General features: G+C 36.7%; 1 protein-coding gene across 3 annotated transcripts in view; it reads left to right on the top strand.

Moving 5' to 3' along the window:
- The first annotated feature begins 4,055 nt into the window (after positions 1 to 4,055).
- Positions 4,056 to 9,113, top strand: part of Mipp1 (Multiple inositol polyphosphate phosphatase 1) — a 99,060-nt gene continuing 94,002 nt past the window's right edge. Inside the window, exon 1 of one of the 3 annotated variants that reach the window (XM_073983160.1) lies at positions 4,056 to 4,458. The gene's annotated coding sequence lies outside the window, so the exon portion shown is untranslated. Of the gene's footprint in view, positions 4,463 to 9,113 lie in introns of all 3 variants that reach the window. The other 2 variants (XM_073983161.1, XM_073983163.1) reach the window with 2 other exon arrangements.

Raw genomic sequence — 9,113 nt, 5'->3', positions numbered from 1 at the left:
AGTACACGTCGTCGCCGTATGCCACAGTTATCTGCGACAAGCTGAGATGTTAGAACAAGATTCTTAAGTTCCTAGCCGGCGCAGTTAAAGAAAAGGTTGATCTGTGATAAGCTATACGGCGCCAGTAATTATAAGTAACGCGATGGAAAAATATTCAAACCTGCCAGAATACCGCCCTGAGCACCGCATTTGAGTGCCTCCTCATGTCTTCAGTGCATTATCTACATAAGAAGACAGAGATTCTTCCAGTACAGCAACACAATGTCATGCTTTCGTTACAGTACTTGCTCGGGTGTTACCGTGACAATCATCCTAATCACCATATGGTAAATAGGACCTCCCACCCAGTCATGTCAGGATATTTATGATCTAGAAAGAGAGGTGCAACGTTACAAGAGATAACTCATGGATCAACAAACCTATAGCAGATGTCACAAACAATTATCGTGTGAATGCGGTCCTCGGTGAACGTCCCCCATCTATCGCAACTGAGGAGTGTCAGCTGTTACGACAAACCAGATTAGTTTTGGCTCAACTACGCTAGGGATTAATGACACCGTGCCAAACATCTGCCCAGCATGCGGCACCGGCCAACAAAGCAGCCACATTTCTAGAACTGGAGATAGACCCAGAATCGGATTAAGCAGTAAATGAATATACAAAGAGATCATATCGCTCATTTACTCAAAGAGTGACATAACTCAAAAAATAACTCATGTCGTAACGAAATGCGGTTATTAGTATTTAGTCTTCGTTTGGGGCTAAAACATTTAACCAAAAATTTGTAGGGGCTATACCCAGTCTAGTCTTTATGTAGCCCTTATAGAACGGCCCTTCCGATTTTCGGCATTTCGAAGGTTTCAGCGTTATTATCAGAGCGAAATGGATGAAATTTGGTGTTTAGTCTTTGATGGGGGTGTAAAATATTAAATAGGATTATGACCTCAAAATCCACTCGAAATGTCTGAAATTTTTCATTTAGTCTTCGTTGGGGTTACAAAACTGTACTCTATAGAACGGCCTCCCAATCTTCTGTATTTTGAAGGTCATCGTCAAACCGAAATGGTTTAACTTTTGTATTTAGTTTTCGAACCATTATAAAAGGTACAAAACGTCCTTTGCAAAAAAATCAGACAGTATAGGTCCCCGTTTTGGTATAGCGACCATCTATGGGTAGATTTAAGCTTTTTATACCCTCAGATTTAAGCTTTTTATATCCTCATCATTTATGCTAACGAGGGTATATACACTTTCATAGGGCAAAATGTGCCTCTTCGTAATATTTTGTCTAAATTTAGTATACCTTCCTCACACAGAGAAGAGATATTGTTGGAACAATCATATTCTAAGAGCAAAATAGTGTATTTTAAAAATCTGAAAATATATATTGTTGTTTCAAACATATATTTTTTATTGGGAAACATGATGACACAAAATCTATTGTTGCGCCAACAATACATATTTTAAGAATTTTAAAATACACTATTTTGCTCCTAGAATATGATTGTTCCAACAATATTTTTTCTCTGCGTGCTCCCCCACAAAAGTTCAAAATATTTGTTGACGTGCAGTTCATGATCTGTTGCAAGATCCGTTGGAAATTTATACCGAAGTTACTCGTTGTGGTCCTGTTTACAGCAATATTATGTTTTTCGTGCGCAAGTCCATGCTTCCTGACGTAGTGGTCCAACTGACGACTCCCAAAAATAAGATCCACTTCTGAAATGAGTTTTTATTCAAATCTATAATTTTCTCATCAAGATCATATGTACGCCCTCCAAAGGCCTCAAAATTCAAAAACCCTCTAAATAAATAATTTTTAGAAAAAAGGATTTTGGTTTTTGTAACAGTGTTAATTATTGTATCTTTGTGTTAACGTTCTTCTGGTCAATCTCGCTCTGGATCTATCTCCAGTTTCAGGAATGTGGCTGCTTTGATGGGAAGTTGCCGTGTGTTATGCGGGCTCACGCCGCATGCTGGGTAGATGTTTTGCACGGTTCTATCGATCTTTGGGTGGAATACAGGAGAGGTTGAACAGCTCCGGCAGAGGGAGTTCCTCTATATGGGGTGATAATCGTGGGAACTCCCTATTTCACTCTACGTTTTTGAACTTTTTGGTCCTGAATTCCACGTACGACTGGCGTCCACACATACATATAACTGATTATTCAACGTTTCAGACTTGGCCGAAGGGTTGTCCGCTCAATGTTCTCAAACAGCGTGGAGTGTCTGACAGTATTAAAGGCTTTTGATAAGTCAAGCGGCACCATTACATTTCTATCTCACGGCATATTCTGGATGAGTCCTCGACAAATTTGTGTGAAGATGGTGTGCAGCGCTGTTGTCGTGCTATGCTGGCTGTTTACAGAATCCATGCTGATGGTCGGGTCATTCTCTAGGGTCTTTGCTACAGCCGACAAAAGCGAAATCGGGCTTTACGATTAAACCTTGCCGGCATCAACCCTGTCCATTCATTAGACTTCGGGAATAATGAGAATGGCTAACTACATTTGGAGAACTTTAGTAATATACTCCACTTCCGGCTCATCCTGCTGTTTCAGCATTACCTTGGAGATTCCATCAGGGCCCAACGCTTTGGATGATTTAACGTTCCTGTTGACATTCACAACATCATCCATTGTGAGCTGTGGTGGTTTATCCTGGGCAGGAATAGTTCTGAAGCGAGGTTGTACTCTTCACATCGCCCTGCCACACTCGGGGTGCTCGACAAACTGTGTTCACTGAACATATTTCCTATATTTTTTCAAAAAATTATTTTTTTAAAATCGATTTGTGCGTGAACATTTTTTATATTTCATTGGAATAAACGATAGCATAGTGATTAATAGGCAAAAGTTCATTCATCCCTGCTACAGGAAATCATTTTTGAGGAAAAATGTCAAAAAGTCATAACCCTAGTGTTCAGTCATCGTAACGTCGTCAAACGTAAATATCGGCTCCACTGTTGCAACTCTTCAGACTATTTAACCATTTGTTTCGCTTATGCTCGCCGACCAACCTGTAAGCCCGACGAAGCTCATCACGTTCATTTCCTCATTTCGACCAGCAGGTATATGACTGCTATCCGAACATCAGGTCTCTAAAGCGGTGATTAGTGAACTCTATTAGCCAATTAGCTTTCGCAGGATTGATGAAAGTGTCGCGTTCGGAGTGATGAAATCGAAGAGAAGCGACAGGTTACCGGGTAACGTCATAACCAGATGGTTATGACCTTCCAAAAGCCGGTTAATGTTGGGCCTATAACATGGAGTGCAACTATCACAACTGATAACTATCGACGGGATGTATACGTTAAAAACTTGGCAGTACCTGATCACACTGGTGCAATAGGAAAGCTAATCCCATACCTCCACTTTTGGTGCGATTCTTCCTTAGCATGAGCTTGGTTTCCTGTATCGCGACCATGACACTCTTTCGACTCATGAAATCCATTATTTTTCCGATCCTACATCGGAGCCATTGCAGCATGCAGGCACATAGTACCTGTCGTAGTCTCTATGGCTTTTAGCTGTGCCAACTTTTGGCGCCGACTAACCTTTTCTTCTTTTTTCCACTTGAAGATCTTTGTATAACCTTCATCAATCTTAATCGATATTTTTAAATTTCAGCTAATATCAATGGAGGGAGACATCTAAGAAAACGCTGGTACAGCTCCGGTGCTAAAGCATCCACACCTAGTTCAGCCGGATCAAAATTGATTTATGTCGCCGGTATATGACTTGTAGCTGTGCCAACTTTTGGCGCCGACTAATCTTTTCTTTTTTTTGCCATATTGAAGATCTTTGTATAACCTTTGGTTCGATAACAATTTTCCTCATTCAAATTTTAATCGATATTTTTAAATTTGAGCTAATATCAATGGACATCTACAATTGTACTGTATTGTCTATCGCTGATGTTTACGATCAGGAGAAAATTTCGTTTACTAGCCTTAAGTTAAAATCCCGTAACAATAATTTGGGAAATTCTATTTCCATTATCGGATTTTTTAGAAGGCGGATTGCTTGCACCATAGAGCAGGTAGTTTTTCCTTTGTTCACTACTCATTTATAGGCTCACACAGAGTGTGTGCGTGTCTGATTCAATCAAATTTCAACACTCTCTTCTTGAATTCAACAAACTGTTTTAGATTTTAAAGGCTAGTTAGTTATCTATGGCTTGCTCACAAACACGCCAATACTAAATACTTGGTAGCGAGCATTCTCATTCATCGTCGAATGTTTGTTTGCTCGAACAATAGTGTAGTGGCTAACAGTTTGTATTTGGACTCGAAAGCCAACGGTTCGGTTCGCGCGGGTAATTTTTAATAGCACAAACAACAAATCGGTGGCAAATTAAGAAAATAAAACAAATAGTAATTTGTTATTTGTCGTCTACAAAATTTGCATTGCCAAATAATAACAAAGAAAATATTTAAATTTGTTCAAAAAGAAAAAAGTAGGTGCGATTTATGTTAATTCAATTTTTGAGAAATCATTTTTTTATTTAAAACAAGTTTTATTTATATATTTGAATAAAAAAATCATATTGAATGAAATACAAGTGTTAAATGGCTGTTTATTTGGTTTTGCCATTCAAAACTGTGTTGTGAACATCTTATAAAACTTCACGATATTCACGGTTTGATTAATAAATTATCAATATTAGTTGTGTTTTTTATTTTTATTAATTTGCACAGTGATGTGATAAAATTGTGTGTTAATCTACTTGAAATTTTTTTCAATATCTGATGGCCAAAGTGGCCAAAAATTACTTATTCTTCTAATTGTAAAATACAAAGTTGTTGGTGGACTGTATGGTCATTAGAAAATATTTGTTTGAAAATTAGATTTATACCTATTGACATTTGGGTTCATTTGAACAGCGCCCAACGTTTTAGAATTGTTTATTTACTGATCAAAATTTTGTAACATTTGAACGCATAGATATATTTTAATAATAAAAACACCATCCAAATAGGTCCAGTGGTTGCTGAGGAATTTAGGACAAACGTTAAACCGTTAAGTTAAATTAATGTTTTTTAAATTTTATTTATTTCTAAGAATATTATTTTTATTATTTTTGTTTTGTTTTTCAAAATAGTCAGGCTTAATCCCATAGTCGTTGTTTTAATATTTTATTAAAACAACATTAATTTATTAGTGGGAAAAATTGGCGATGTTTACCAAGGGGTAAGACAGGGAAGACTATAGTTTCAGATCTCGCCACAGATCTTCACCAGTTCCCTTGTTTCTTGTTGCTCAACAAGAAACTTTTTATACGTTTGGACGAAATTTGTTTCAGACAATTTGGAGTTGATTTAGCCATGTCCGTCCGTCTGTCTAAGTAGCTGGTGCGCACGAAACTCTCGAACGGATCAACCGGTTCAAACCAAATTTTGGGTATCGTAATATTTTTTTAGTTTAAGTTCGAAGATGGGCCATATCGGTCCAATCCTTCGGATACCTCCCCCACAAAAATTCAAAATTTTTCTGTAAAATGGTGTGAATGATAACTCTGGAAGGTTGCAATCAATTTGGTCTAAACTTTGCACATCGTATCATTCATTCCAGATATAAATCGGGTTAGAACTACTACTATGTCGGTCCACGTCTTCGGGTACATCCGGTTAAAATGAAGTTTAAGAGCTCCTCACGGATACTTCTGGCATTTTTTTCAGTATGTTTTCCTTACGGCTTCTTTTACGACGGTACATTTTTTTCTTGCGTACTTCCTGAGATATTAGCTCCAAGAAAGGTTGACGGCAGCAACCATAATGGCAAATCCGCAAGATAATTCTCGCAGGTAGTTTCTGATTGGTGCTGAATTTGCACATGGTATTATTGCCCACTCCTTCGGGTACCTCCCACACAAAATTCCGAAAAAAGTGAAGTTTAGTTTGACGTAATTTAATATTTCAAGTCCTTTATAAAGAAGTTTGGTTACTAAAATGTTTAGTATATGTCAATGATTTGGTGTTACGAAATCAATATATTTTATGTACAGCTGAGGGTATATCTCCGTCAGCACAGCTGACTGATACATCCTTACGTGTTTGTAGTAGAAGCAGGGTTAATAAAATCTAATAAGAGAATCACCATTAATCCTTGTAAATTTCATTAAATTGAAGAAAGTGTTAAACTAGCGGGACGGCCAGGTACATACCCAGCAAAATTTGACGGAAGGGGTTCTTTGCGATGACGTGATTTCATGTCATCTTTTGCATTGGTTCAAAGGAAGTCGTGAAAGATCCGATCTTTTCATTAGGATTTGAACCAATAACATAAAGGAAAAATTGTTATCGTAGTAAAACTAAGTAGATTCTTGCAGTTTCTGGAACAGACCAAAGTTGTTAGAAATGTCGTCGTGATGTTGTCTTACATTTCCTGCATATCAAACAACTAAAACTTCTAAACAATTGGTATTATATGAAGTCCCAACAATCGAGCTAAAAATAGAATCGGACTGCACACATTGCTATTTTAAAAGTTCCCTTGTCTGTTCTAAATCTGACATAGAATGAAATCAATCAAATCTCGCTTCTTGGAATATGAAAAAAAAGTCCGAAACGAAAAGGAACAAGAATCCGAAAATAAAGAAGAAACTACTTTTGGAAAGAAATAATTAAAAATTAATTAATTAAGCATAAATGGTATTTTCCATAAAAAGTCTCTCCTCCCCGTTCGTTACATTTTGTTCTTAGAAATCCCTAAGCCAGCCGGGTTGTAGATCCCTACATATTTCCGTCACTAAACAAAAGAGTATAAATTACCAAAATGTTATAAAATAACAAAATTATAAAATAAAAGTAATTTACGAAATAAAAATAATTAAAGGAGTGCATTTGGAGTCCATGTTGAAATCTGAACTGGTGATGGGAAGATAATTGAAAAATACCTTTTGTAAGATGAAAGAATATCAGTTGCGGAGAACGGAGGAAGTAATCTTTTGCGTTGCAGCGGTGGTGATTACATTGCAATTTTGGATGTAAACTTTTGAAAAGCTAAACTGATAAATTAATTGTAGTTATTTCATGAATTCGTTTTAATTAATAAAGAGTTTTGTTTTTCATGAAAACCATATTTCAATACAGCATTTCCATTTTCCAAACAATACATGAAAATTTCATGCCAAGGGGTTGGTGAAAATGACATGCCAAAGCATTGGTTAAAATGACATGTCAAAGCATGGGTGAAAATGACGTGTCAAAGCATTGGTGAAAATGACATGTCAAATCATTGGTGGAAATGACATGCCAAAGCATTGGTGGAAATGACATGTCAACGCATTGGTTAAAATGGCATGCCTAGGATCCAGAAAAGAACGTCATCTTTTGGGGTCCACGCTCATATAAAATTCATCGATGAAGATGCTAAAAAGATGACATGCTAGATCACTTGCACCCATGATTGAATGTCATCTTTGGCATCGAACATTTTGCTGGGCATATATACCCAGCAAAATTTGAAGGAAGGGGTTCCATGCGATGACGTGATTTCATGGCATCTTTTGCATTGGTTCAAACGAAGTCTTGAAAGATCCGATCTTTTCATTAGCATTTGAACCGATGAAAAGGAAGTCTTGAAAGATCCGATCTTTTCATTAGCTTTTGAACCAATGAAAAGGAAGTCGTGAAAGATCCGATCTTTTCATCAGCATTTGAACTCATTCCATCGATCCAATAGAGATTAATTTTGTGTTTTTATTTATACAAATTTTTCTAAATATATAAGATTAATTATTTATAATAGGCTAGATGTTGTCGGAGAGTCGAAATCACAACCAACGTTGTTAAAACTCTCATCGTAATGATAATGCCATTGCAAAGGGTTGGTGAAAATGACATGCCGAAGCATTGGTGAAAATGACATGTCAAAGCATTGGTGTAAATGACATGCTTTGGATCCAAAAATGAATAGCATCTTTTGGGGCCCACGCTCATATAAAATTCATCGATGAAGATGCTAAAAAGATGACATGCCAGATCACTTGCACCCATGATTGAATGGCATCTTTGGCATCGAACATTTTGCTGGGTACGAGTACATACATATGAGCTTTAGATGTGAAATAATTCCTTTTCTTAAGTTTGACATCTACGACGATGACTATTGGAGTCGATTTGGCACTGTCCCTCTGTCTGGCTAGCTGGTGCGCACGATAACTCTTGCCAAAATGGGCCATATCCTTCCACCCCTTGGGGTACATACCCCACAAAAGTTTAAAATTTTAAAGTAGTGCACAAGATAACTCTCTAAGCAAGATACATTTATCAGTAGTGTGATTCTCTCACAAATTTTTTGTGTTACAGACAAAAATCTGGTCAATTTAAAACCCAAAATTATGAATGAAAATTTCAAATAAAAGTCTACAGCACTCTTGCTATCGGTAGAACTTTATGACTACCTGTGTTTGGTCGCTAATTTATCGTAAAATGTCGTTAATTACCAAACTTATTATAAGCATTTAAATTTTACAGATTTTTGTCGGTATCTCAAAAAATGAGTTAGAGTATGCAATACAGTTTCGAATATAGAATATGTTGTTCAAGTCTACCACACAAACATTTCGTAAAAAAGTGCAGTATAAGAAGAACATGCCATGGATCGAACTTTTTAAGCAGGTTGTCCTCGCCGCCGTCTGTTGTTGTTGTAATAGCAAATCCTGAGATAAGGGTCCAATAAATGGTTTTGGGTAAGGAAATCGCGCACCCGGAATTCTCGATTTTTGGCTACGGTATTTTCCCGGAATACAAAATCATATTTCCCGGGAAATCGGGAAATATGTATATATTTACATTTAACACAACTGATATTGAATGAATAAACTATGTAATAACCTAAGATCCTATGATGAGGAATTATATGACCGTCTCTTTTATACTATAGAATCAGAATTCGACTATATTATTCAGAATCGGAATGGCAAAAGATTTGGATATAACATTAGTCCACAAAAGTTTTTTTTAGGGAAAAAGTTATTAAAGCCGAACCAAAAACTTCGAATATAACGACACATTTTCGCCGTGCTTCATAAAAGTACGAAAGAATATTTTTTATTTTAAATTCTTAAGGTATTATGACAACTTATTGAGCACCAAAAGAGGCATCTTC

Source organism: Musca autumnalis, unplaced genomic scaffold (genome assembly GCF_047663935.1).
Source record: "Musca autumnalis isolate F117 unplaced genomic scaffold, ASM4766393v1 scaffold_4, whole genome shotgun sequence".
Taxonomy (NCBI): domain Eukaryota; kingdom Metazoa; phylum Arthropoda; class Insecta; order Diptera; family Muscidae; genus Musca; species Musca autumnalis.
Note: the sequence above shows the minus strand (reverse complement) of the source record. Positions and strands in the feature narration are given on the sequence as shown.